The sequence below is a fragment of the Bos indicus x Bos taurus genome, chromosome 1, assembly GCF_003369695.1.
Source record: "Bos indicus x Bos taurus breed Angus x Brahman F1 hybrid chromosome 1, Bos_hybrid_MaternalHap_v2.0, whole genome shotgun sequence".
Taxonomy (NCBI): Eukaryota; Metazoa; Chordata; class Mammalia; order Artiodactyla; family Bovidae; genus Bos; species Bos indicus x Bos taurus.
The window spans coordinates 73,266,740-73,294,602 of record NC_040076.1 but is presented as its reverse complement, the minus strand read 5'-3'; the positions used below and the strand labels follow the sequence as shown (position 1 = coordinate 73,294,602).

The 27,863-nt window shown below is 42.7% G+C and overlaps 1 long non-coding RNA gene across 1 annotated transcript; it reads left to right on the top strand.

Moving 5' to 3' along the window:
- The first annotated feature begins 10,424 nt into the window (after positions 1-10,424).
- On the top strand, positions 10,425-27,395 carry LOC113890272. The gene is made up of 3 exons (XR_003510478.1): positions 10,425-10,692; positions 21,902-22,696; positions 26,108-27,395. It is a non-coding gene; the product is annotated as an uncharacterized LOC113890272 (long non-coding RNA).
- The last annotated feature ends 468 nt before the right edge of the window (positions 27,396-27,863 follow it).

The window sequence follows — 27,863 nt, the reverse complement described above, 5'->3', positions numbered from 1 at the left end:
CTGCTCTGGACTCTCTCTCTCTGTCCTCCCTGATCCCGTGGGTGGCTTTTCCTGGAACGCTGGCTCATATCTCTGGAGCCTGTGGTTTGGGGATCGCCATTAGCCAACTACAACAGGGCCTGGAGAGTTTACTTCAGTGCTAAAATGGAAACGGGACCCACCCTTGGGGTAATACTCAACCCTCTGCAGGTCTCAGCGGGGGCCTTTAACAAGTGACCCTCTTTCCACCCCCTCACCTCGGGTGCCTGTGTAGCATGACCACTCCTCTCCCCAGCCTCTTCCCTTGCTGCTTTCCCAGAATTAAGACTGAAGGAAAATACAGGATCTGTCTGCACCCAGCACATTCCTGTATCCTGGGCAACCTGAGCCAGCCAGCGACCACAGCGGCATACCCAGCCTCCACACCACTGTGAGGACACAAAACCCGGGACTCAGCAGAGCAGCATCCGCTTCTGATAACTGCCATGCAGACAGGCGATTCTGCAGCAGTGATGAACCAGTCACTCAGCAACGCCAGGCTCTTCAGCCCCTGGAACGCATTACTGACTGTTGCTGTTTAGTCACCAAGTTGTGCTGGACTCTCTGTGACCCCATGCACTGTAGCTCACCAGGCTCCTCCACCCATGGGATTTTCCAGGCAAGAACACTGGAGTGGGTTGCTGTTTCCTTCTCCTGAGGATCTTCCCCATCTAGGGATAGAACCCGTAGGTGGACTCTTTACCAGTGAAACACCTGGGAAGCCCATTACTGACTCTAAGCTGCTGCTGCTGCTGCTAAGTCACTTCAGTCGTGTCCAACTCTGTGCGACCCCATAGACGGCAGCCCACCAGGCTCCTCCACCCATGGGATTTTCCAGGCAAGAGTACTGGAGTGGGGTGCCATTTCCTTCTCCTGAGGATCTTCCCCACCTAGGGATAGAACCCATAGGTGGACTCTTTACCACTGAGCCACCTGGGAAGCCCATTACTGACTCTAAGCTGAGACAATATAGAATCCATGTGCTAGAAAGGACCTTAACAGAATCCTAACCAATCTGTGCATAAGAAACTCGGGTCAAGAGAGGTGAAGAGACCTGCTAGATACCAGCAGGGAGTAAAGGGCAGAGTTGAGATTCAATACCCAGGTGGTGGGTCTGAGGCCAGTGCCTACCTTCTTATAATGTTAAATCCCAGTGTCTACTTTCCAATGGGTGTCTACCTTGGCTGGCATGGAAATCAGTTTGTAAAAACCTGCAAAGGAAGAAAGAGAGAAAAGTAGGCTGCAAGGCAAAAGGAAGCCTGTAAGCATCTGTCATAGGTCTTCTTGTAATGGATTAGCAAGACAGCATTATATATTCCTGCCCAGCCAAAGGAGCACTGCATATTTTCTCTACTTCTTCAAACCCTTTGTTACCATCAAAGCTGCTTCTGTGGTACTTTGTTTAATATTTAGGAGAAAATTCTCCTGCTAGATCATCATTTCCAAAATGTACTTCTCAGTATCCAAAATATTTCTATATCCAACGTCACACAACCTGTAAGGGCAAACAACAGGTTTTATTTATCACTTGTATTATCTACAAAGTGGAAATGCATCTTTCAGAGGTGAAGTCACTCGTCCAAACCCATCCTCTTCAAAAATGGCTCATACAGACTAGATTCCAAGGCTTCCAACACTTGGCAGCATCCTTGTCTCCAGCAGGAAACACCCGGGCTTCTGACAATATCTCGTTATTTACTGGTCCCCTTTGGGGAACAATGAAATCAACGTTCCTTTGAAGCATGAGAGTTTGGATAGATGACATTGTGCATTGGTCACCGTCACTGCCTCCCCTCCCCTCTTCCAGCTGGTATTCAGGCGGCAAAGGCTGTTCTGAATCTGCAGTCCCAAGCCTACCCTCCCGAAGAGACCAGGGTACCCGCAGTGCCTTTCTGAACCTCTGTTCTGGAATGAAGGAGCAGAGCTTTCAGTCTCCCATTTTAAAGGAACAGGACAAGAGGAAACACATCCGTCAATGGGGAGTGATGGAGAGGAGATAAAATCTTTTCCTCAGTTTTGCTGCCTGAGAGTTTCTTCCACATAATATGAGGAAAGAAGTAAGGAACTAAAGGTGGAAAATATGAGCTAATACATGGTGCTCACTCCCCAGACTAGAGTCTTGCCAGTAGAGCAGATAACAAAATATTTCAGAGAAGAGGCAAGCAGCAAATAAAACCCCAAAAGGATAAGAATTACTTTCTCACAAATGTCTCCAAAAACAAAAAATGCCAAGGACGCAAAGTACGTGCTGCTTAGACCTAACCTAGGAGCACCGAACTCATATTCGAAATCTCTTGATACTAAAAAATAATGTTTAGACAGAAATGAGTTCCTCTTGAACAATCCCACTTTTGTGTCTACCAAGCTCAAGTGGGCTTTTCTATAGAACACACCAAAATTTTCAGTTGGAAAATTGGGTGTGTGTCCACACTATGTGTAAAGCTTGTATCTTAGTTGAAACTCTTACCCACCTCTCATCTGGAAAGTGGCGATGGCCTCCCCGGCCCTGGTCTTGAACCCGCCTCCACGCTGCTGTCTAGCACATCTGACCACTTCCGGCGTTGACAGGGACCTGCCCAGGACTCCCCATCAGCCATGACATAAAGCCCGCCTCATAGATGAAGTCCTCCCCTCCCTCTTCCATCTCAATGCTCATCGTTTCCAGACTCACAGTTCATGCTGCAGCAACACGGGGTTCTTCAGTGTTTCTTGTCCGCGTTGCGGTTGCTTCTCTCCTCCACAGCTTCACTAACACCAGAGCCTCTGTGGGGAACACCACCTATCCCTCCAGGAACACAGAATGCATCCTGCCTGCTTCTTGTTCTCCCACAAGGCCCTGGACACACCTGCATCTCACACTTAACTGATTTGATTTTGTGTCTTTACTTGATTCTGTGCAAAACAACAACTTTCTATTAAGGAATAAAATAAATAAAAAACTGCTCAACTCTTAAGTTTGCAACCTGTTGAATGTTTAGACATTTTTAACCTGCTCCCTAGACGAGAAACAGCCATTACATTTTTGAGGTCGGAGGCTAAGGTTTGATCATCTTTGTAACTTCAGCACCAAGCATGATGGCTGGCAGGCAGGTACTTAACAAGTTGTGGCTGAATAGATCAAAGAATGGTTCTCTCCCTGTCTCTTCATCTCTGTTTGACTCACCTTTTCTACTAATTCTCCCTTAACCTGAGTTGCTTAGCTCAGCAAATAATTCAAAATTTCTTGCTCAATTTTTGGGAGGCTGAATTCTGAGTGATGAGGTTATGAAGAAGTGTTGGTGGTTGGGAGCAGGGGTAGGGTCAGCTTGGATTCTGAGCACCAACCCTGGATATGCAACTTGGTAAAATCCAAGGGCTAAGCGTGAGGATAAATAAGTATTTTCTCTTTATAGACTTCATACTATAATCACTGTGAAAGCTTGCCATCAGTTAAGAAAAAATGAAGAAAGCACATATCAGCCTTTTTGTTTCATATCTAAGAAGAGGGACACGTGGCATTTATTTCTTCCAACCTTAGCTTCTTGTGCCAGGCGTTAGCATCACCTCATCAACAGCTGGTACCACACCTGAGAAGGGAAGAGTCCATTCTACCTACACCCATGAAAGCAGTTATAGGATGTGCAACATAGGGTAATGCAATGTAGAGTAATGCTTCCTAAATGCTAACATCCCCATCCACATACTCTTCTGTGAAGCCCACAACAGGAAACGGTTAACCTACCATTTACTTAGCACTTACTGTGTGTCAGGCACTGGGCTAAGCAACCACTTATATATGTATCCTCATACTTATTCTTCACAGGTACTCTCTCACATGGATAATATTATCCCCATTTTATAGATGAGAAGACTGAGCCATTAAAGCTGGGTTTGATCCTGTATCTTCGATTCCAAAGCCTGTGATGATAACCACTGTGCTTAACGCTAGGGCTAGTTCTGTGCCTCCATGGTCCCTGATTCAGATGAGGACATTATAGTGCTGAGACTGAGAATCCCTGATCTAGAAGATGCCCCCAAATGAACCTATGAACCTGGGAACACTGATGGACTAGATTCATGTTCAGGTGGGCCTCATGAGCAGAGCGAGAGAAGGTCCATCCTGACGGCTTGCTCCACAGTCTCCATCTCACTGCTGGGAACCCAGGTGCAATGAATTCTTATGGTGCAGGGTTGCAGCTTGAATTGCTTTTTTAACTGAAGTATAGTTGATGTACACTGTTACATATGGGTATACAATATAGTGATTCACAGTTCTTAAATGTTGCAGTCCATTTAGAGTTATTATAAAATATTGGCTATATGCCCTGTGTTGTACAGTGCACCCCTGAGCCTATCTTATACCCAATCGTTGGATGTCCCACTACTCCACACTTATGTTGCCCCTCCCCACTTCCCTCTCCACTGGTAACAACTTGTTTGTTCTGCATATCTGTGAGTCCACTTCTTTTTTGCTACATTCACTAGCTTTTTATATTTTTTATATTTCACATATAAGTGATATTATACGGTATTGGTCTTTCTCTGTCTCACTTATTCCACTTAGAATAATGTTGCTGCATGTGGCAAAATTTTATTCTCTTTTAAGGCAGCCTGAATTCTTATGGTGGATTTTCTCCTGGGGAGTTAGAGCTTTATGTTCACCCAAGGTCTTATTTTGAAAGAGGTATTTTATGGTTGGGGGAGCAGGGGTGGAGACGAGGGTTCACAATGAATGGGGATTGAAGTATGGAAACAAGTTACTCTTTCCATGGCCGCCAAGGGAGACAGATCCTTCTGGCATGAAGGAGAACCGCTCCTCTGAGGAGCAAGTTTGAGACCAGCTGGGGTTTCCTCAGCAAAATGCTGGACAAAAGAGAAAGCTCTCCTCTCTCTGGTCTGATGCTCCTTACAGAGAGATATGTCATCCTGGGAACTTGCCCAGCACCCCTAGGGATCCCCAGGAAGGGACATTCTGGCCTTCAGAGCCGTGACCAAGCCAGGGAGCCTGGCTCATGCTCACCATCCTCAGGCCCACTCCCTGGCTTGAGGACAGACACAAAGCCACCCTGTTTCCTGGCCCAGACCTCTAATGAGCCCCCCTGCTCCCCACCACTCAGACATCCCCTGTTTACACTCTGCTCTCCAGCCAGACCTAATCCCTGGGCTCCGGATCTGCACTTAATCCTGTTTCTGTATATCCTCTAGATCAATACATGTTAATAATAGTCATCACCGTGGGTAAGAACCTTGTTTGAGAAATTCTGAGCCCTTCAGCTTTGGTGCCAACAGGAGAAAATATGAAATGGGAAACCCAAACATTTACAAATACACCAAAATGTTTGGTTCAGGCTGCCTAATGTAAATAAGAGAAAGCCCAGGAGACACTCATTTTCCTGGGACTCAATCTTTTGTCCCAAATAAAGATTGACTTAAAAAAAAAAACCTAAGTCACCAGTCCCTGTTTCTTTCTCGCTTGCGGGGGCCATAAGATCTTTTTCATGTATTTTGCTTCAACACTATTGTATTTCTTCTGCACTTTGAAACTGAACCCCTCTCTTTGATGGATATTAGCAAAACGTGCTTTCGTGTCTTCCTAATGAACTTTCACTTGGAAAATACCCCAAGCGAGGAAGATGCTAGAAGGGTAACGATATTTTGTTTAAAGCAAAGCGGACCCTTGCTTCTGATTTCCCCCTCTTTGGTCCACCCCAGAGGAATCATCAGCCAAGAATCACAGATGGGATCATTTACAGTTTTACTTTCAAGCTCCCCAATCCTTTAAGATTGTGTTTACTCGGTCAAAGGCTTAAGACCAGCCAGTGTGAGCCGCCTGACAGCCCCATCTCGCTGGCTCTCCGATACTCAGATTGGGATTAAATCTGTACTGATCTGTCAGAAAGTGATTGATGGAGAAGTTTCTTTGTGATGTTCGAGGTAAACCTGAGAAGACGGAAGTGGACATGGAGGCAATATGCTTTTAGAGACATATCAACCCTTGCTGAGAGGAGACCAGGACAATGGTCCTGCAATAATCACTGGCTAAACAAAAGGAAAATGGAAGACAGCTTGGTGCCACAGCCTCCTTTAATTGGGGCTGTTATTATTATTCTTATTTTTAACAACCGTGGGGAACAGTTTTCTAAAATCCAATTGACATTAATTTTCAAAGTGTAAGCATAGAAGAAATAAGTAAGCAGCAAAACTCAAAGCCGTTAGTGCACAGATTGAGTTTCTCATTTTCTCCTCAATGAGTGTTTCCTTAGGGAGAAATTAGCTATAATAATCAATATTTTTTGTGAATATGAATGTGTTCCACAGCTGGACAATTCAGCAGAAACCAAGTACAGTTGTCAAGGTCACTGATTTCTCAGGGTAGCCAGTAGAAAACTGAGCAGATTGGACCTCTGGAAGCCTGCCTTCTTCTCCTTGCTTAGTGATTTGCTAGTTGTAAAGGCGTGGGCGGGTCTTTGCCTTTTGATTCTGCTTCCTCATCTATAAAATGGGGACACTCAGGTTCCCTCCTTCATGGATTTGTTCTGGGCATCAAACAAGGCCCTGAAGGTGACAGCACAGAGCGGTCCCTGATACATGATGGGTCTCACCATCCACCTTAGTATGTGAGCTTTCGAAGCAGAGGTTCCCTCCTCAGACAATGTCACCCACCGGTTGTCATTTAAACATTCCCAGCTCTGGGACTCAGGGTTTCTCACCCCTGTGCTTTTGCTTGTGCTGCTTATGTCAGCCTGGAGTGCCCACCTCCCATTTCCCTCTTCTGTGTTTCCCAAATGCCCTCCTCTCTCAAGGCTCAATTCAAGTACTAACTCCTCCGCACAAGTTCTCTCCCGCCCCCAGAAAAAGACCACACCTGCTCTGAGTTCCTGCTGCGCTTACCTTTTGCAGCTTTCACTTCTTTGTCTTCATTCAGTGATTTCTGTGCATCATCTGACCTTTTCCACCATTTCGCTGTGGCAGTTGTCAGAACAGAGACAAGTCTGGCGCCTTGGACCCTATGGGTACTCACTATTTGTTAAAGAAATGAGAACTGCCATAATCACATTCCTTATCCAAAGTTTATTTAAAAAGCAGCTACACTAGTCCTTTGCGCTGGAACCACGTTCACTGAAACATGTACAGAAACTCTTGTGTCCTGACTTAGCGGTTACCAGGGAACCGCGCAAGTGGGGACACATTCTAAGAGGCACGTGTTTTAGTCAACTGATACTGTTCAAAGCTGGGATTGCCTGCATATTCAAACAGTAACTATATACCATAAATGTGATCCATCTAATCATGTGAAAAAGAATTCCAGCAAGTCGTGTGCATTGAGGGCAGCCAGCCATATACATCAAACTAAGAACTCATAGAGCATCTCATAAATCAGAGCCTTGGCAGAAAACAGCAGTGCATTTCCAGTCTCAGAGCGGGAGGGGTTCAAATGATGGAATGACCATGTTGTTCCCATTTCAGAACCATTACAGTGGCTTATTGAAGGCTGTTTATGGAAGTCATTTCTGGGGACAGGAGGCAGTCTGAAATGTGTAGCTTAGATGCTGAGAGACGGTCATTTCTGGCATGTTAATAGCTTCAGGGACAATTTATAATCTGATATTTATAATATGAATGGTCTGAGGAATGCCTTAAAACCCGCTAAAATTGAATAAACATCAACTTCCCTGGTGTTCTGTGGTTTCCCACAGTGAACACTGTGACTGGCACAGAGAAACTCACAAGTCAATACCTTTTAAGCCACTATAAAAGCATGAGACTGCTCAGCAAATCTAAACATGTTGGGTTTATGTACTCTACAAAAGAAAGGGGCAAAGGAAAATGGAAACAATGGAAGATTACGGTAAACACAATTTGAGGCAACTTTAAAGGGAGCAGGGCTGATAATGCAGAGGCATAAGGGGTTGGGGGGTGGGGGGCACACAGAGCCCGAGACCCAGAGTGAGGACCTCGAAGCTGTGTTTCTGGGTCGGCTGATGAGCTACTGGAAGGTTCCGAGAGGCAGTTTTGCTGGTCTTGGTTCCCAGCACCTTCACCAAAAATCAAGGGGAGTGTTCAATAATGCTCAAAGTCCACCGAAGACAAGATGTAATGGGATGAACGTAGGTGTGGGAACCTGCAAACCAGCTCATTTTCCTCAGTTTCCCAAGTGGTGTCCTCGCCCAGGTTGGAGAACCTCACTGAGGCTCATTCTTAGGACAAGGGAGAAGAGTCATGGAGGGGAGTCAGGAGCTCTGAGCCATGCTCTCAGAGAATTTCAAGACTGTAAAAGTGACCTTATTTAGAAGTAGGGTCTCTGGGAAGTGAAGTGAAAGTTGCTCAGTCACGTCTGACTCTTTGTGACCCCCAGGACTACACAATCCATGGAATTCTCCAGCCAGAATACTGGAGTGAGTAGGCATTCCCTTCTCCAGGGGATCTTCCCAACCCAGGGATCGAACTCATGTCTCCCACATTGCAGGCAGATTCTTTACCAGATGAGCCACCAAGGAAGCCCAGGGTTTCTGTAGATGTTATCAACTTACATCTCTCTTCCTAGAAAGACCCTCAACCATTATTGGGTTAGGAACCCCACACATACAGTATTTTCCAGTCTCATCTTAATTTACAGTGGACCCAGATTCAGTATGATTGGTGTCCTTATAAGAAGAGGAAAACACCTTGTGAAGACAGGGGAATGCCAGATACAAGAGAGACAGAGACTGGGGTGTCTCAGCACAAGGCAAGGATTGTTGGCCAGCACAAGGAGCTCAGAAAAGCTAAGGACGGTGTCAACCCAGGATCTTACAGGGAGCATGGCCCTTGATTTCAACCTCCTCACCTCTAGAATTGGTAGAGAATACTGTATGATGTTTAAAGCACACAGTCTGTGGTACTTTGTATGGCAGCCACAGGAAACCGAGGCTGACCTCTGCACTCCTCTTTTCTGCTAAATTTGTACTTGCTAAAACATTTACCCCAAACTCTGGAAAGAAACTCCCCCTGTAATAAGGTTTATACTTCTATGTTTTATTTCTAAAGAGGCTGGTCATCATTTTAGCTGCTTCCGAAATCTCCTCAACTGCTTACTATCCATCTCTGGGGTTGGTGCTTCCAGAACCACTGTAAGTAAGAGATCATTCTGATTCTCCCAGGAAATAACTATTCTTGAATCAGAGGAAGGGAGTGCAGCATTCTGCAGAAGGGGTGGGCTGTGACAAATTAATGACACACTTTGGAAGGGCCCAGATGACACCACCCTTATGGCAAAAAGTGAAGAGGAACTAAAAGCCTCTTGATGAAAGTGAAAGAGGAGAGTGAAAAAGTTGGCTTAAAGCTTAACATTCAGAAAACTAAGATCATGGCATCTGGTCCCACCACTTCATGGCAAATAGATGGGGAATCAGTGGAAACAGTGTCAGACTTTATTTTTCTGGGCTCCAAAATCACTGCAGATGGTGATTGCAGCCATGAAATTAAAAGACGTTTACTCCTTGGAAGGAAAGTTATGACCAACCTAGATAGCATATTCAAAAGCAGACACATTACTTTGCCAACAAAGGTCCATCTAGTCAAGGCTATGGTTTTTCCAGTGGTCATGTATGGATGTGAGAGTTGGACTGTGAAGAAAGCTGAGCACCGAAGAATTGATGCTTTTGAACTGTGGTGTTGGAGAAGACTCTTGAGAGTCCCTTGGACTGCAAGGAGATCCAACCAGTCCATCCTAAAGGAGTTCAGTCCTGGGTGTTCATTGGAAGGACTGATGCTGAAGCTGAAACTCCAATACTTTGGCCACCTCATGCGAAGAACTGACTCATTGGAAAAGACCCTGATGCTGGGAGAGATTGGGGGCAAGAGGAGAAGGGGACGACAGAGGATGAGATGGCTGGATGGCATCACCAACTCGATGCACATGAGTTTGGGTGAACTCCGGGAGTTGGTGATGGAAGGGAGGCCTGGCGTGCTGCGATTCATGGGGTCACAAAGAGTCAGACACGACTGAGCAACTGAACTGAACTGAACTGAAGGTGGATTTGTCACTGTCCCTCTCCTTTAGCTTAGCAGAGAAAAGGAGGTCCACAGAGCTTTCTTCCAACTTCGTTTACCAATGGAAACTCAATCCACCTTGCCCAATACATGCACCAAGCGGTGAGCACATTGAGTCCAAGCAATGGGTCAAGAATAGGAGTCAAGCACTCTGGGATCAGTTCCTGCTCTCACCACTCATGAGCCCCCACCCCGGACTTCATCTTTAAAATGGGTGTCCCACCTCCATTGCCCAGGGTGGTCCTGGGCCATATTGACAAGATTGTGGAAGTGCCTGGAAAATCGTGAAGTCCTGTGCAAAGAGAAGGTGATGAAATCATTATTACTCTCGTCCTCCACCAGTTGTCAACGCCTGGTGGGGGTGGGGCTCTTCCAAGCAGACCAGGAAGGCTGGATCAAAGTGTCCAGCTGGTAAAAGAAGAGTCAGCTGTAGGGCCTGATCCTCTGGTATTAGCTGCCCAGGGGGAGAGCAGTGAGATGAGCTCTCCCGGTGGGTAATAAAATGAGTCTAGAAGGGAGGAAGCAGGATGTATAAAGCCCAGGAGCCTGATCTGTTTCTGAGATCAAACAGAGCAGCATTGTACCGGGGTGTGGAGCTGATGTCAGCGTCTAGAATGCTGGTCGGAATCGCCCTGGTTACGCAGCTGGACCGGAATAAGGCAAGTCTGTATCTGAACTCATTAATTTTTACAACCAACTGAACTGTTCTGCCTTTTTTTTTTTTTTGGAGGGGGGCTGTTGAGGGAGGCGGTGCAGGGGAAGAACAAGGGAAGGAAGGGAAAAGGGAGGGGTTAATATGTATGGAACAAGGGGCTTCCCACCAGCAGACACTGTCTCATTATCCCCAGCAAAGCCTAGCTTCAACTCTCCAGCCCCTTGGACCGTTAGGCAGCGCCTCTGCAGCAGGTTCTGCCCGTGGAGGGGGAGAAATGGGCCAATGGAACGTAAGGATAATTAGAGTGGCACAAGCCACTCCGTGGAGTTCAAGTTATGTCAATGTTTCCATTATATGCCTCACTTTTGGGGGGTTTATAACGTAGCTATAAAAACTCACGCCAGCTGAGAATTTGGCAGGCCAGGTCGCAGCAAAGGAGGGACTGTTTTTTAATTCAGTTCAGCTGCTCATAACTTGGAGTGGGGAGCACACTGTACATAACTCAAAGGGGCTGGTTGGAAGTATTGAGTACAGTACTGTTTTGCTGTCTGACCACCCCTCCTCCTCCTGGCATTCTTTTGTACTATCTCAAAAGGAACAGCATTATATAAATTATTACATAAAGCTTCCTGAGCCAAGAATCTACCTTCCCCTCTCCAAGTGTCAGCTAATCTGGCTTCACTCCACTCTGGACAACCATGAGGGTCCTCCCTTTCCAACAAACGTGCAAACCATGTCACCCAAACCTCTACACAGAAGACGGTTGAGCCTCTGCAAGGGGGCCGTTTGGTACAAGAGCTTTTCCAGACAAGTCTCAGTATCTGGGGCAATCCTTTCCTATTGTTGTAACAAGATGTATTACCCCCATCACATAGATGGGCTTGTTGCCTTCTCAGGCACAGAGAAAAGAGAGTTTTCTCCACATTTTAGCTCATAGTCTCTATTTCAGTCAAAATACCCCAATCCCGCTATATCCTTAGCTTTCCAGAACATAGACCTCGCCACCACCACCACCACCACCACCACCACCACCACCACTATGAAGCCTTCTTTGATTATCCTGCCTTTCTTTCACCTTTGGTCTCCTATCTGCTCTTTTCCTGTAATGTTTATCACTTGATTTTTGTGTTACATTTCAGTTATATTTGCACACTTTCTCTCTTTTACTGTTTGATGAGACTCTTTTCACAGAGTCCTAAGCTTATCCATCTCTCCATACTCCAAAAGTGGCAAACTTAGGTGGACTCCACTCAGCAAATTTTGATTAGGATTATTAATTAGCTAATGAATAGCAATCAGAAGCCAGATGGCTGATAGCAGAAATGCAAGTAAAGCTCAGAACAGATAAGAGACATATCAATCCCTTCTTCCTTAATAGATAAGAAGACAGCATCAAATTGATTCCTTACATTGTTATTGATAATAGCACTAAGAAAATGATAAGAGGTGAGGTAAAAATCTCCAACCAGAAAATAGGAATAAGATGCAAGTAATAGCATATATGTATGCATAAACATGGGCTTCCTAGGTGATGCTACTGGTAAAGAACTCGCCTGCCAATGAAGGTTAGACAAAAGAGATGCAGGTTGGATCCCTGGGTCAGGAAGATCCCCCAGAGAAGGGCATGGCAACCCACTCCAGTATTCTTGCCTGGAGAATCCCATGGACAGAGGAGCCTGGCAGACTATATGCAGTCCACAGGGTCACAGAGTCGGACACGACTGAAGCAACTTAGCACGCATGCACATATAAACATAACGATGTTACCTTATAATAGTAGTAAAAAAGTAAACCACAATGTGCGTGTTCTCATAATTGTATGAACAAATATTCTATGAACAATACAATAAGTGAACAGTACCATAAGTATATTTTATCAATATGCACTGACTTTGCTCTCCATTGTAACTCAGTCCCTAGCCTTTAATACTCTGAAAATGCTTTTATAAACTGTGGATAAGTGACCCTGTAAATGGATGGTACTGATAGCACTGTAGCACACATAACACTCAATAAAAATTTGCCAAATGAATGAATTTCTTAAAGTAATTTTACTGAGCTAAATAATATTATTTCTTCATATACTAGAGGAAATATTGTTAGTGATGGTAGTTAATTTAAGCTCCATGATAAATACCAAGCTCTAACCTAAGGGCTAGTAATAAATGGAATTTCAGTCTTCCCTAGGGGTTCAGAAGATTTGGGGCCCATTGTCCTAACAAGCAGTGAAGGAACAGACATATGTGTTAGAGTGACTGGGGGACTGGTTTCTTCAATACATCTGCACTAAGCTTGACAGCTTGGGGTAGCAGAGCTGGGAGAGCCCAAGGATGATGAATGGGTGGGTGGGCTAAGAAGATATATCAAAGTCAGAGACTCGACTGGTTAACACAGTAGTCTGGGTCCAACTATGCTTTCTGGAAGATTACTAGTGTTGATCCATAATGGCTTTTGATTAGAAACTCAAGGTCTCCAAAATGTAGATGTATAACTGAAACCTATGTCTAAAAGCCAGGACACAAAGTTAATCTGAACTGCTTCTTTCTGGAAGGAACAAAATCTGAATATAAGGTTTTCCATTACAAAAAAAAAGATCAATTAAAGATCAAAGGTTATATATATTACATACACATGTAAATAGAGGAGGAATTAATTATTTAAATAATTAATTAATCACAGCCAGATGGCTGAGAGCAGAGGCACAAATAAAGCTCATACAGGTAGGTACTTATTAATTTCTTCTTCCTTAATAGAAGGGAAAATAGAATTTATTTAGTTTATATTAATAGGAAGAATTCATTAGAATGGCTGAGTTATAGGCCAGTGGGAAAGTGCCAAGAACTTTTAACTGGGAAGACTGAGTTGGAATCTAAGCTCTACGTCTATATATTATGTCATCTTCATTGTTTGAACCTCCAGTGTCTTCATCTACAAAGTGAAGTCAATATTAACTGTACCACCCACATCAGAGAACTAGAACATGTCGTATCAGTCATGAGTGTGTTTGGCTGACAGTAACAAAAGAATGGATTATGGCAGCTTCAAAAAAATTAATGTATATTTTTCTCATTGAAGAAGTTGAGGTAGGTAGCGCAGGGCATGCAACCCAGTGATGCCTTTGGAATTCAGGTTCTTCCTGTATCTCTGCCTAACATCCTTGCCATGTTGGTTCTCTTCCCCATGCTTGTCGTCCCTTGGTCCCAAGACGGCTAGTGTAACTGCAACAGTATGTCCACATTCAGAAAGAAGATGCAAGAGGCAGAAGCCCTTCTCTTCATGAGGTGGTTGTCAGTTGATTCACCTTTACATCTCTTGAGACACTCTATGTACATTCAGGTCAATCAATGGCCAATGGAACTGAGGTTAGCATCACTGGTTTAGATAGTTCATCATTATCTTCTGGCACAGAGATAGAAACCTGACAGTGAAATCAAAGAACATTTCTATGCTCCCAGAACAACACAGGGCTCTGTCAGCAGGGATGACGGAGAAGCTCTTGCTTAAGCGACCAACAAAGTCTACGCCAGGGCAAAACAAGATAAAGTCAAGGTCTTCACAGTGTGCTTCCCACACCACAGCATCTGGGGATGTGTTAAAATGTGAGTTCTCAGGCCCCACCCAGGAACTGCTGAATCAGAAACTCTGGGGTGAGACCAGCAACTTGTGGTTTAACACATCCTGCAGGTAATTCTGATGATTGCTTGGGTCTGAGGACCACTGGGGTAAAAATGAGGAAAAAACTGAGGAATAAAGCTTGAGGATTCAGTGAACTTACTGAAATGTGTTTTCCATCAAAACTTTCCTCTGGGAGCGGGAAAGGAGAAGGAGGAAAGGAAGAGAGGGAAAGAGAACTAACCCTAGTTGTTCAGTTCAGTCACTCAGTCACGTCCGACTCTTTGTGACCCCATGAACTGCAGCACGCCAGGCCTCCCTGTCCATCACCAACTCCCGGAGTTCACCCAAACTCTTGTCCATCAAGTCGGTGATGCCATCCAGCCATCTCATCATCAGTCATCCCCTTCTCCTCCTGCCCCCAATCCCTCCCAGCATCAGAGTCTTTTCCAATGAGTCAACTCTTCGCATAAGGTGGCCAAAGTATTGGAGTTTCAGCTTTAGCATCAGTCCTTCCAATGAACACCCAGGGCTGGTCTCCTTTAGGATGGACTGGTTGGATCTCCTTGCAGTCCAAGGGACTCTCAAGTCTTCTCCATCACCACAGTTCAAAAGCATCAATTCTTCGGTGCTCAGCTTTCTTCACAATCCAACTCTCATATCCATACATGACCACTGGAAAAACCATAGCCTTGACTAGACAGACCTTTGTTGACAAAGTAATACCTCTGCTTTTCAATATGCTATCTAGATTGGTCATAACTTTACTTCCAAGGAGTAAGCGTCTTTTAATTTCATGGCTGCAGTCACCATCTGCAGTGATTTTGGAGCCCCCAAAAGTAAAGTCTGACACTGTTTCCACTGTTTCCCCACCTATTTCCCATGAAGTGATAGGACCAGATGCCATGATCTTCAGTTTCTGAATGTTGAGCTTTAAGCCAACTTTTTCACTCTCCTCTTTCACTTTCATCTAGAGGCTTTTTAGTTCCTCTTCACTTTCTGCCATAAGGGTGGTGTCATTTGCATATCTGAGGTTATTGATATTTCTCCCGGCAATCTTGATTCCAGCTTGTGCTTCTTCCAGCCCAGTGTTTCTTATGATGTACTCCGCATATGTTAAATAAGCAGAGTGACAATATACAGCCTTGACATATTCCTTTTCCTATTTGGAACTAGTCTGTTGTTCCATGTCCAGTTCTAACTGTTGCTTCCTGATCTGCATATAGGTTTCTCAAGAGGCAGGTCAGGTGGTCTGCTCTTCCCATATCTTTCAGAATTTTCCACAGTTTATTGTGATCCACACAGTCAAAGGTTTTGGCATAGTCAAGAAAGCAGAAATAGATGTTTTTCTGGAACTCTCTTGCCTTTTTGATGATCCAGCAGATGTTGGCAATTTGATCTCTGGTTCCTCTGCCTTTTCTAAAACCAGCTTGAACATCAGGAAGTTCATGGTTCACAAATTGCTGAAGCCTGGCTTGGAGAATTTTGAGCATTACTTTACTAGCATGTGAGATGAGTGCAATTGTGCGGTAGATTGAGTATTCTTTGGCATTGCCTTTCTTTGGGACTGAAATGAAAACTGACCTTTTCCAGTCCTGTGGCCACTGCTGAGTTTTCCAAATTTGCTGGCATATTGAGTGCAGCACTTTCACAGCATCATCTTTCAGGATTTGAAAGAGCTCAACTGGAATTGCTTCACCTCCACTAGCTTTGTTCGTAGTGATGCTTTCTAATAGGGCTCACTTGACTTCACATTCCAGGATGTCTGGCTCTAGGTCAGTGATCACACCATCGTGATTATCTGGCTCGTAAAGATCTTTTTTGTACAGTTCTTCTGTGTATTCTTGCCACCTCTTCTTACTATCTTCTGCTTCTGTTAGGTCCATACCATTTCTGTCCTTTATCAAGCCCATCTTTGCATGAAATGTTCCCTTGGTATCTCTAATTTTCTTGAAGAGATCTCTAGTCTTTCCCATTCTGTTGTTTTCCTCTATTTCTTTGCATTGATCGCTGAGGAAGGCTTTCTTATCTCTCCTTGCTATTCTTTGGAACTCTGCATTCAGATGCTTATATTTTTCCTTTTCTCCTTTGCTTTTCACTTCTCTTCTTTTCACAGCTATTTATGAGGCCTCCCCAGACAGCCATTTTGCTTTTTTGCATTTCTTTTCCATGGGGATGGTCTTGATCCCTGTCTCCTGTACAATGTCAGGAACCTCAGTCCATAGTTCATCAGGCACTCTATCTATCAGATCTAGGCCCTTAAATCTATTTCTCACTTCCACTGTATAATCATAAGGAATTTGATATAGGTCATACCTAAATGGTCTAGTGGTTTTTCCTATTTTCTGCAATTTAAGCCTGAATTCGGCAATAAGGAGTTCATGATCTGAGCCACAGTCAGCTCCTGGTCTTGTTTTTGTTGACTGTATAGAGCTTCTCCATCTTTGGCTGCAAAAAATATAATCAATCTGATTTCAGTGTTGACCATCTGGTGATGTCCATGTGTAGAGTCTTCTCTTGTGTTGTTGGAAGAGGATGTTTGCTCTGACTAATGCGTTCTCTTGGCAAAGCTCTATTAGCCTTCGCCCTGCTTCATTCCATATTCCAAGGTCAAATTTGCCTATTACCCCAGGTGTTTCTTGACTTCTTCTTTTGCATTCCAGTCTCCTATAATGAAAAGGACATCTTTTTGGGGGTGTTAGTTCTAAAAGATCTTATAGGTCTTCATAGAACCGTTCAACTTCAGCTTCTTCAGCGTTACTGGTTGGGGCATAGACTTGGATTACTGTGATATTGAATGGTTTGCCTTGGAAATGAACAGAGATCATTCTGTCATTTTTGAGATGTATCCAAGTACTGCATTTTGGACTCTCTTGTTGACTATGATGGCTACTCCATTTCTTCTAAGGGATTCCTGCCCACAGTAGTAGATATAATAGTCATCTGAGTTAAATTCACCCATTCCAGTCTATTTGATTTTGCTGATTCCTAGAATGTTGACGTTCACTCTTGCCATCTCCTGTTTGACTGCTTCCAATTTGCCTTGATTCATGGACCTGACATTCCAGGTTCCTATGCAATATTGCTCTTTACCACATCGGACCTTGCTTCTATCACCAGTCACATCCACAGCTGGGTATTGTTTTTGCTTTGGCTCCATCTCTTCATTCTTTCTGGAGTTATTTCTCCATTGATCTCCAGTAGTATACTGGGCACCTACTGACCCAGGGAGTTCCTCTTTCAGTATCCTATCATTTTGCCTTTTCATGCTGTTCATGGGGTTCTCAAGGCAAGAATACTGAAGTGATTTGCCATTCCCTTCTCCAGTGGACCACATTCTATCAGACCTCTCCACCATGACCCACTCGTCTTGGGTGGCTCCACATGGCATGGCTTAGTTTCATTGAGTTAGACAAGGCTGTGGTCCGTGTGATTAGATTGGCTAGTTTTCTGTGCTTATGGTTTGTGTGTCTGCCCTCTGATGCCTCTTGCAACACCTACCGTCTTACTTGGGTTTTTCTTACCTTGGATGTGGGGTATCTCTTCACGGCTGCTCCTTACCTTGGACAAGGGGTATCTCCTCACCTCCGCCCCTCCTGACTCTCAGCCCTCCTGCACCCACACAGCCACCACTCCTTGGACGTGGGCTAGCTCCTGCCAGCCGCCACCCCCTAGTTGAGTACCTACCAAAGACAGACAAATGTGCTTGGTGCCTTCACCTATCTCTTTTAACTTAATCAGCACAAACCTGATTTTCTCAGATGAGAAAACTGAATGTCAGGAAGGTTAAGTGACTTGTCCACAGTTTTTCATCTGATGGATATAGTTGTTCAGTCACTAACTCTTTCTCTCTCCCTCACTATATATATATATATATATATATATATATATATAGTTTTCAGTCATGTCCTACTCTTTGAAACCCCATGGACAGCAACAACCCAGGTTTCCTTGTCCTTCAGTATCTCCCAGAGTTTGCTCAAACTCATGTCCATTGAGGCAGTGATGCCATCCAACCATCACATCCTCTGTCTCCCCTTCTTTTCTTGCCTTCAGTCTTTCCCAGCATCAGGGTCTTTTCCAATGAATTGGCTCTTCACATCAGATGGCCAAAATGTTGGAGCTTCAGCTTCAGCAACAGTCCTTCCAATGAATATTAAAGGTTGATTTCCTTTAGGATTGACTGGTTTGATCTCCTTTCAGTCCAAAGGATTCTCAAGAGTCTTCTCCATCACCACAATTGAAAAACATCAAATCTTTGGCATTCTGTCTTCTTTATGATCCAACTCTCACATCCATAAAGGACTACTGGAAAAACCATGGCTTCGACTATACAAACCTTTGTCAGCAAAGTGGTATCTCTGCTTTTTAATATGCTTTCTAGGTTTGTCATAGCTTTCCTTTCAAGGAGCAAGAGTCTTAATTTTTATGGCTGCAGTCACTGTCTGCAGTGATTTTGAAGCCCATGAAAATAAAATCTGTTACTGTTTCCACTTTTTCCCCATCTATTTGCCATGAAGTGATGGGACCAGATGCCATGATCTTGGTTTTTTGAAGGTTGAGTTTTAAGCCAGCTTTTTCACTCTTCTCTTTCACCTTTATCAAGAGGCTCTATTAGTTCCTCTTTGCTTTCTGTCACTAAAGTGGTATCATCTGCATATCTGAGGATGTTGATATTTCTCCCGGCAATCTTGATTCCAACTTGTGCTTCATCCAGACTGGCATTTCGCATGATGTGTGCTGCATATAAGTTAAATAAGCAGAGTGACAATATAGAGGCTTGATGTACTCCTTTCCCAATTTCGAACCAGTCCGTTGTTCCATGTTCAGTTCTAACTGTTGCTGCTTGATCTGCATACAGGTTTCTCAGCAGGCAGGCAAGGTGATCTGGTATTTCCATCTCTTCAAGAATTTTCCAGTTTGTTGTGATCCACACAGTCAAAAGTTTTCACATAGTCAATGACGCAGAAGTAGACATTATTCAGGAAGTCCTTTGCTTTCAGCAAATGTTGGCAATTTGATCTATGGTTCCTCTGCCTCTTTGAAACCCAGGTTGTACACCTGAAAGTTCTTGGTTTGTGTACTGCTAAAGTCTAGCTTGAAGGGTTTTGAGCATAACCTTTCTAGCATGTGAAATGAGCACAATTGTACAGTAGTTTGACATTTTGGGGCATTGCCTTTCTTTGGGATTGGAATGAAAACTGACCCTTTCCAGTCCTGTGGCCACTGCTGAGTTTTCCAAATTTGCTGACATATTGAGTGCAGCACTTTAACAGCATCATCATTTAGGAATAACTCAGGGGAAATTGCATCACCTCCACCAGCTTTATTTGTAGTAACTCTTCCTATAGCCCACTTGATTTCACATTCCAGAATGCCAGGCTCTAGGCGAGTGATCACACTATCATGATTATCTGGGTCATTAAGACTTTTTTGTATAGCTCTTGTATTCTTGCCACCTCTTCTTGATCTCTTCTCCTTCTGTGAGGTCCTTACAGTTTCTATTCTTTATTGCAACCATCTTTGAATGAAATGTTCCCCTGATATCTCCAATTTCCTTGAAGAGATCTCTAGCCTTTCCCATTCTATTGTTTCCTATTTCTTTGTATTGTTCACATAAGAAGACTATCTTATCTCTCCTTGCTCGTCTCTGGAATTCTGCATTCAGTTGGGTATATCTTTCCCTTTCTCCCTTGCCTTTTACTTCTCTTGTTTTCTCAGTTATGTGTAAAGCCTCCTCAGACAACCATTTTGCTTTCTTGTATTTCTTTTTCTTTGGGATGGTTTCGGTCACCACCTCCTATATAATGTTACAAACCTCCATCCAGAGTTCTTCAGACACTCTGTCTACCATATATAATCCCTTGAATCTATTCATCACCTCCACTATATAATCATGAGGGATTTGATTTAGGTCATACCTAAATGGTCTAGTGGTTTTTCCTATTTTCTGCAATTTAAGCCTGAATTCTGCAATAAGGAGCTCATGATCTGAGCCACAGTCAGCTCCAGGTCTTGTTTTTGCTGTCAGTATAGAGCCTCTCCATCTTTGGCTGCAAAGAATATAATCAATCTGATTTCAGTATTGACCATCTGGTGATGTCTATGTATAGAGTGATCTCTTGTGGTTTTAGAAGAGGGTGTTAGCCACGACCAGTGTGTTCTCTTGCATAACTCTGTGCCATCTGATGAATGGCACAGCTCAAAATGTGGTCTGATTCCAAGATAGTGTACTTCCAAAATGGGAGCAATCTCAGTAATTCTAGAATGACTCAATTTTTTAAAATGTGATTTAAATATGAACTTGTTGTTCCTTTGTTGCGCTTTCAGGACCCTCTGCAGTTTCATTCCGATCTATCTTCCACCTTACCTTCACTACAGCCTTTCCTCCCTGACTCCCATCTGCAGATCCTGGGTCAGGGCCACACCTGACTCCTTCCCATCTCTTGGGCACGCCCTGTAGCCTCAAGGCCCCAGCTAAACTCCTACTCCCTGGAATGCCCTCCCTTCCCTTTACTACCTGTTGAACTTTATTCTTCTGTAAATAATTAAACAAGTAAAATTGGCCCTCTCCTGAGTGTTCATGACATAGGGCATGAAACTAATTTGGCATTCAATAATTGTCTGTGTGAAAAAATGAATGCAAGAATGCCTAGTTTTAATTCTTCTCTACCAAGAAGCAACTCCAAGTTTTCCTTTCTAACCCAACAGCATTTTGCTTACATTTCTAATTTCTCAGTCTGTTCTGTGATGAGATGATACATCTGCCCCTGTCCCCCAACAAATATGTGAACTCCCAAAGCCGAGGTTAGGTCACCCTCATATCATGGCCCTCCATAGCACCTAGCCTAGGGTCTGAAATGTAGTAAGGGCTCAGACATGACATACATAGACTTAAACTGTATAACATGAAATGTACACCTGCACTTTAAAGAGCTAGATTTTTCAATTAGCTGGTGAATCCTACTATCTGTAATAAACAAAAGCCTGTTTCATACTAATGAATACTGCTGATATAGGAGCAAAGCTTTCCTTTGGATCATTCTAGTGACTTTTACCTTGCCCAGTGCTTAGCTAATCCAATTCTGAGAATACAGCGTCACTGCTGGGTATTGAAATGGAGCCATTTTGGGAAGCTGAGCGGAAAAACCTCCCAGGAGGAGTTATTTACGCACCTGCTAGACTGCCTATAATAAATGATACTGGCCAGCTCGCAGTATGCTCTCCTTGCACACCCTGTACTCGGACCGTGCCCTCCATGCTTGAATCTACTGGGTGACTTCCAAGAAGATTTGGAAATTAAACATATTTTTCAGCCTCCAGAAAGTACCAAGGGACAACCTGAAATGTGACACTGAGCAGTAGATAATTACATTTCTTTTTAAAAGTCTTTAAAAGAACACTTTTTAACAAAAATATTTGAATGTTGAGAAAGTGGATAGTGAAGGTTAGAAGGAGAGATCAGAGAGAAAATTTTAACATGGAATATAAAATTCTGGCACTTTCTAGACAGATAATACCACAAAACAGAAGAAATCTTATAAATACCAAAGAAGGCAGTAATAATATGTTTAATTTCTCTGTCACTCCCTTTTGTCTCCTCAGATATTCTTCAGCATTTTCTGGACATTCATTCCAAATAACTAACCGACAAAGATTTACAGAAAATCTTCCATACCGTGGACCCAACCCATGAGAAGCAAAAAAGAGAAAGAACACCAAAAGAATAGCTGCCATTTTTTACGTATTTTTTTTTTATCTTTTAAGAACTTCAAAAGGCTTTCGAATATTGTATTTCATCTCATTCAATCCAAAGTATTACTCTTCTTTCACAGATAAGTAAACTGAAGAGCGTATGACCTGGATCACATGGTTTATGAGTGACTGAGTGGGGACTCCAGTTCTCTTACATCTCTATTCCTCTGCCTACAAAGACTAGGGTTAATTTTTTTTTATAAAAGTCATTTTATTTATTGGGTGCACAATGGGGCATGTGGAATCAGAGTTCCTTGACCAGGGATTGAACCCATGCCCCCTGCATTGGAAACACAGTTATAACCACTGGACAGCTAGGGAGTTTTAAATAAATGTACAGCATATAATGTAATGTTCTTACAACATGAAAAATGTTAAAGAATGTCTTTTACGACTCCTGGGTAAAAAAATATTGGAATTAATTGCTTACATTCTTGTATAACCAGATCTCCTGTGAAAGGACCCAGAGAAGAAGAAACTAAGAAAAAACTTTGCTGGCAGGGAGGACAAGCACAGGAAAGTGTGCCTTCCGCAAGTAGACAGCCTGGGGCCATCCTGTTCAACCTGGTGCTGCTGGGACCAGAGGAAGGGAGACGCTAAGGGCCATCTCACCGCTCTGACTTGTGAAGTCCACGGATCCAGGAAGTAAGTGGCACAGAGACTGAGGCCAGGCCCCCCAAACCTGATTGCCGTCCCTGTTTCAGCTGGAAGCTTGGAGGGCCAGAGGCAATGATGAAAAGGCTGCTGCCCAGAGAAGGCAGAGATTTACAGGCGAGTTAAGGAAACTTAGAAAGCAACAGATAATTAAATTTTTCATTAAAAACAATAAAGAGTAGACTGGACATAGCAAAAAAGTCAAAATCAGTGGTACAGAAGAGAAACTCTGTCATGGGGTATGGAGAAAAAAGACAAAGTGATTGAAATAAGAGAAAAGATCATTTGGATTAAAAGAACAGATAAGACAGAAAATATAGATAAGAGATGTTGCTGGGAAAAACAAAAGAGAACAGAATAAATAAAACAAAATAACAAAAAACTATAAAAGAATAAAACTTTCCTGAGCTGATACAACCATAAGGGTCAGAGTCAGCTGCCTGGGACAGAAATGAAGTTTATAAACACAAAATTTCAAGAGAGTCTAAGAAATATGGGTTTTATTCCAAATAGCTGTATGTGCATATGAAAATCAAGAATTAGGTTGCTAAGAAGGGAAATGTGCCTTTAGGGGAAATATTACCAACGTCTGTCATAATTGGAATACTGAATATTTGCACTTCTAAAGGTCCCACTGAGTACCTGGCAAATTACCTCAAAGATTTCAATTACTAGATACATTCAAGTTCAGGAACAATAGAAGAATTTCACAATTATCCAGGCCTCAGACAGCCCTGCAACATTAAAGATCAGATGACAATAGAGAAATATCTATAGTTTTGGGTGCAAAAGATTGCCAGTTAAGACTTGTAAGCTCATCCAAGTTGTCATTCATGTCTGAAGGAACTATAAGAAGATTTCTAGCTACTCAGAGACTCTTAAAGTAAGTCACTCACATCCTTCTTGAAAAAAGGTACTTAAGTTACACTCTGGCCAACTGAGGTTAATCAAAATAAAGAATGGAGAAGTTCTGATGAAATGGAACTCATGGTGATTACTAAAACCATTTAATTATATCATATAAAATAATGTTAAAGCATGATTGTAAAAGAGTTTTTAAAATACAAAATAATAATTATTGAACAAGAAAATAATGTTAAGAATAACATCTGGTATACCTGTGGCTGATTTATCTTGATGTATGGCAAAAGCCATAACAATATTGTAAAATAATTATCCTCTAATTTAAAAAAAATAACATCTGGTATATATTTGTCAAAATTCAATGAAAATACATTTCAGATTTGTGTATTTCACTGTTTGCAAACTTTACCTCAAAGGGGTAAAAAGACTGCAAGCAATATTAAATTATTAATTTAATAATTATTATTAAATAATTAATGTTCATGCTGAAATATTTTGAGCAAAGTGTTCTGATATCTTCAATTTACTTTGAAATGCATTTTTTTAAAAAATGGGTTGATAAATGGACAGAAGAATGGATACATACATAGCAAATCAAACAAAGTATGACGGCAATGGTGGAAACTAGATGTTGGGTATGTGGGTGTTCATGTAGCATCCTCTCAACTTTTCTGTATGTTTGCAAACCAAACATTGGGCAGGGGTGGGGGAGAGTACTATCTGGGTCTAAAATCCAAGATTAAATAAATAGAACATAGAACTTAATAAAATAGGGAAGGGGAGAACAAAAGTGTGTTTATTTCCTAACATTACATAGAAAACAGTTGATAGCTAGCGTTTTTTTTAATTATTGATTCAGAAAATATAGGCCCTTTCAAATTTTTTCAGTGCAATCCAAGTGGAATTTTGAAATAAGACCTATACATTCCAGTAACTAACACATGCACACAACAAGCAACAAACAAAAAAAAGAGAAAGAAGACAGATATAAACACCATAGCAGAAAATAAATTTAAAAAGCAAGAAAGAACTCTTCAAAACAACAACAACAGCAACAACAACAGAAAGCATAAACAATTTGACTTATTTCAAATAAAAACTAACAGAGTAACTATGATAATAAACTCTCATATTTGAAAAACCAAACCTATCAATATGCTATCCCAAGATATATACCTAAAATAAAGTATCAGATTAAAGAAAGATAAGCTAGCAAATACATCATACATACAAACAATCTATAAAGAAATCAGGATAAAATGTTTATATCCAAGTAGAATTTAATGTGAAAAGCTTAAATGAAATTTAGGTAAACATTAACAAAGTAAGCATAAAGAAAATATAACTGTCATGAATCATTATATGTCAGATGTGTGTTAGTCGCTGAGTTGTTTCCAACTCTTTGTTTTGTAGCCATGGACTGATTGTAGCCTGCCAGGCTCCTGTCCATGGGATTCTCCAGGCAAGAATACTGGAGTGGGTTGCCATGTCCTCCTCTAGGGAATTTTCGTAAGCCAGAGATGGAACCCAGGTCTCCTGCTTTGCAGGCAGATTCTTTACTGTCTGAGTCACCAATATAGAACTAAAAAAAATAAATAAATAAAGCAAGAATTCTCAGAAATTCAGGGGGAAATTTTGATAGAAACATAGTAGTAATGGGAGACTTTAAGGTAATGTTTTTGACATGTGTATGTAATACACATACCACAACATAAGAAGCACCCCAGGTATGTTTCAATCAGTGCGAAGCTGATCAGGGCAATAACTCTGCTTGTTCTAGAGGGTGTATTTTTCCTAATGAAAGCATACTATGTATGGACTTACTTGGCATTACACATCATGGATTTATACTTGTCTCATGCTATCAAAAAAACTCTATTTGCACCACATGTGCTGGTCACAAACTGTTCTCCTCCACAAGACCCAACCAGGCCCATGAGCTATAAAGTTAGAGTTCATTGTTGATTTGGAGGAAGAAGAAACAGTATGAGCTGTAAGAACTGGAAAAGAGGTTTTATAACTATTAATATCGAGATAGTTCAAAGCAGTGGGTCCTAGTGCAAGATCAGATGATAGAAGAAAGAGATTTCAAGTCTTCCAAGCCAGTCTTCAATCCCTAAGACCAGATCATGCTTCCACAAACAGATAGATGGGAAGAGCAATGAAGTTAAGGGCAAGTTGATAGGTGTCCATGAGGATATTTTGAATTTGCTGTAATGACAAGATAGACCACTGGAGAGGTTTTGCAGACTGATGCTTTGCAGAACAGCATCTGGATTGAAAGTCCAGATTGAAGAGTGTTCATCACTTTGGGGATGCAAGTTACTTACAAATAGAATACAGGATTAGCAAAGCCTGCTAAAGGCAGGCAACAAGACATTTAAATCCAGACGGAGAAGTCTGTGCATGACTCAATAGGCAATGAAAAGCCAGCCAAGGTTTTGGATCAGGGTAGCTGTCCTAATAGGGAATTCCAGTTTCTAAGCCTAATTTCACCTCCCTATGTATGTCTCAGCTGATGCTTCTTCTGCCCTACAGGGTAATACAGAGTGCTTCTGGTCCTACCTCCACATGACAATCGAGAGAAAAGCAGAAATGACATTTCACTTTCGTGCGGCTCACAGGACTAGCAGGAAAAGCCTTTGGAGAAGGCACAAGACACTCTGAGGAAACCACATTAATCATCAACCCAGGAAACTGGAACACTCCACAAAGCCATTGCTATAAATTCAATATTTACACAAAATCTGGAGGTTGAAGTTCTTGTTACTCAGGGAAGGAAAACATGAAAAGCTGCCAGAAAGAGAGCCCACTTGCTATCTAGACTCCCCAAATCATCCTCAAGGGCAACATTCTCAGATTACAGAGCAGGCAACAGTTGCCAATAGATAGCATGCCTTGACTAATAACATGTTCATATACTTTGTTCTTCCTAATGACTGTGCCCATTTTGAGTGGAGGAAACTTTAACCCCAAGGGCACAGTGACTTGTCCAATGTCACACAACCAGTAAACGCCCAAGCTGATAGTCAAACTCAGTCTGCCCGCTACTCAACCTCACAGACCACACCAGACAGAGAGACAGAGAGAAAATTACCTGTATTGTGTCTAAAGAAGCATACCTATGCAAAGTTCATTTGGTCTGCTCTTTGGAAAGATGAAAACCCATGGTGTTGAAGGAACCTGCATACACTCAACAGGGTTTAGGGTGAAGTCACTGGGACCCTGTCTATAATTTCTAAAAAAAAAAAAGCATCTGTGAGCTGCCTTCAGGAACCTTACTATGGCCTGCTTTGGCTGGAGCCCAGCTCAGAGTTCTTGGACTAGAATTTCAAGGTAGGGCCCTGGAACATGAATTCCTAACAAGCCTCTCCAGTAGATCTTATACAAAGTGAAGAACAAGAGCCACCGGGGTTTACATTCCTGACCAAACAACACCGAAAGAGTGAAACCAGACCTTGTCCCCAAGACTGAGGTCAGATGGAACAGGGTGCGTTGTCCTGCCATCAGTCCCAGGTCCAGATGGGCCCTTCTGGCCCCTGCTCGTTGCTCAGCTCAATTTAGCTTACACGACTGAAGCGACTTAGCAGCAGCAGCAGCAGCAGCAGCAGTCCTCCTGAAGGACATCCCTCTGCTGTTTTAGTTTCTAAGATTTGTCCTATAAGCAATCCTTCTCTCCTAATGAGGTTATTGGTGCCATATTACCACCAGGAAGGTGGCCCTGGTGTGCAGCTCAATTAAGAAAGGTGTATTAAATTCTTTATATTTCTTCATTTAGCTGCAGCACTCATTCTAGATTTGCTAAATAATAAAATGTTGTTAATGAGCTAGAGTATGAGGCTCATTCAATTCAGTTCTGTAGCTTCCTAAGTGTTGATACCTGTCCTTCCTTATACCATTGTCAAATTTTTCTTCTTCCGATGCTGGAAACAGAGAGCGAGGCAGAGAGATGGAGAGGGGAAACCACTCGAGCATCAGATGGCAAAAGGGTGAACATTCGTAAAGACTGATTCTCAGCCAGATTGTGACTGACTGACCTCAGAATGAACCTGCAAAGTCATCTCTTAGCATAGGGAGTTCTATTCCTCTGGAAGCCCCACTCTGGAGGGTCTGGTTGCAGTGTCCCCATGCAGCAAGTTCTGCTGTTCTCTGGAGGAACCAAGGGGAGACCTGAGTTGGGATGGCCTAGCCTCGTTACCAAAAGTGTCGTCCACGGACCAGCATTAGCAGCATCACCTGAGAGCTCATTGAAAATGCTGACTTGCAGCCCCACTCCAAAGCTACTGAATCAGCA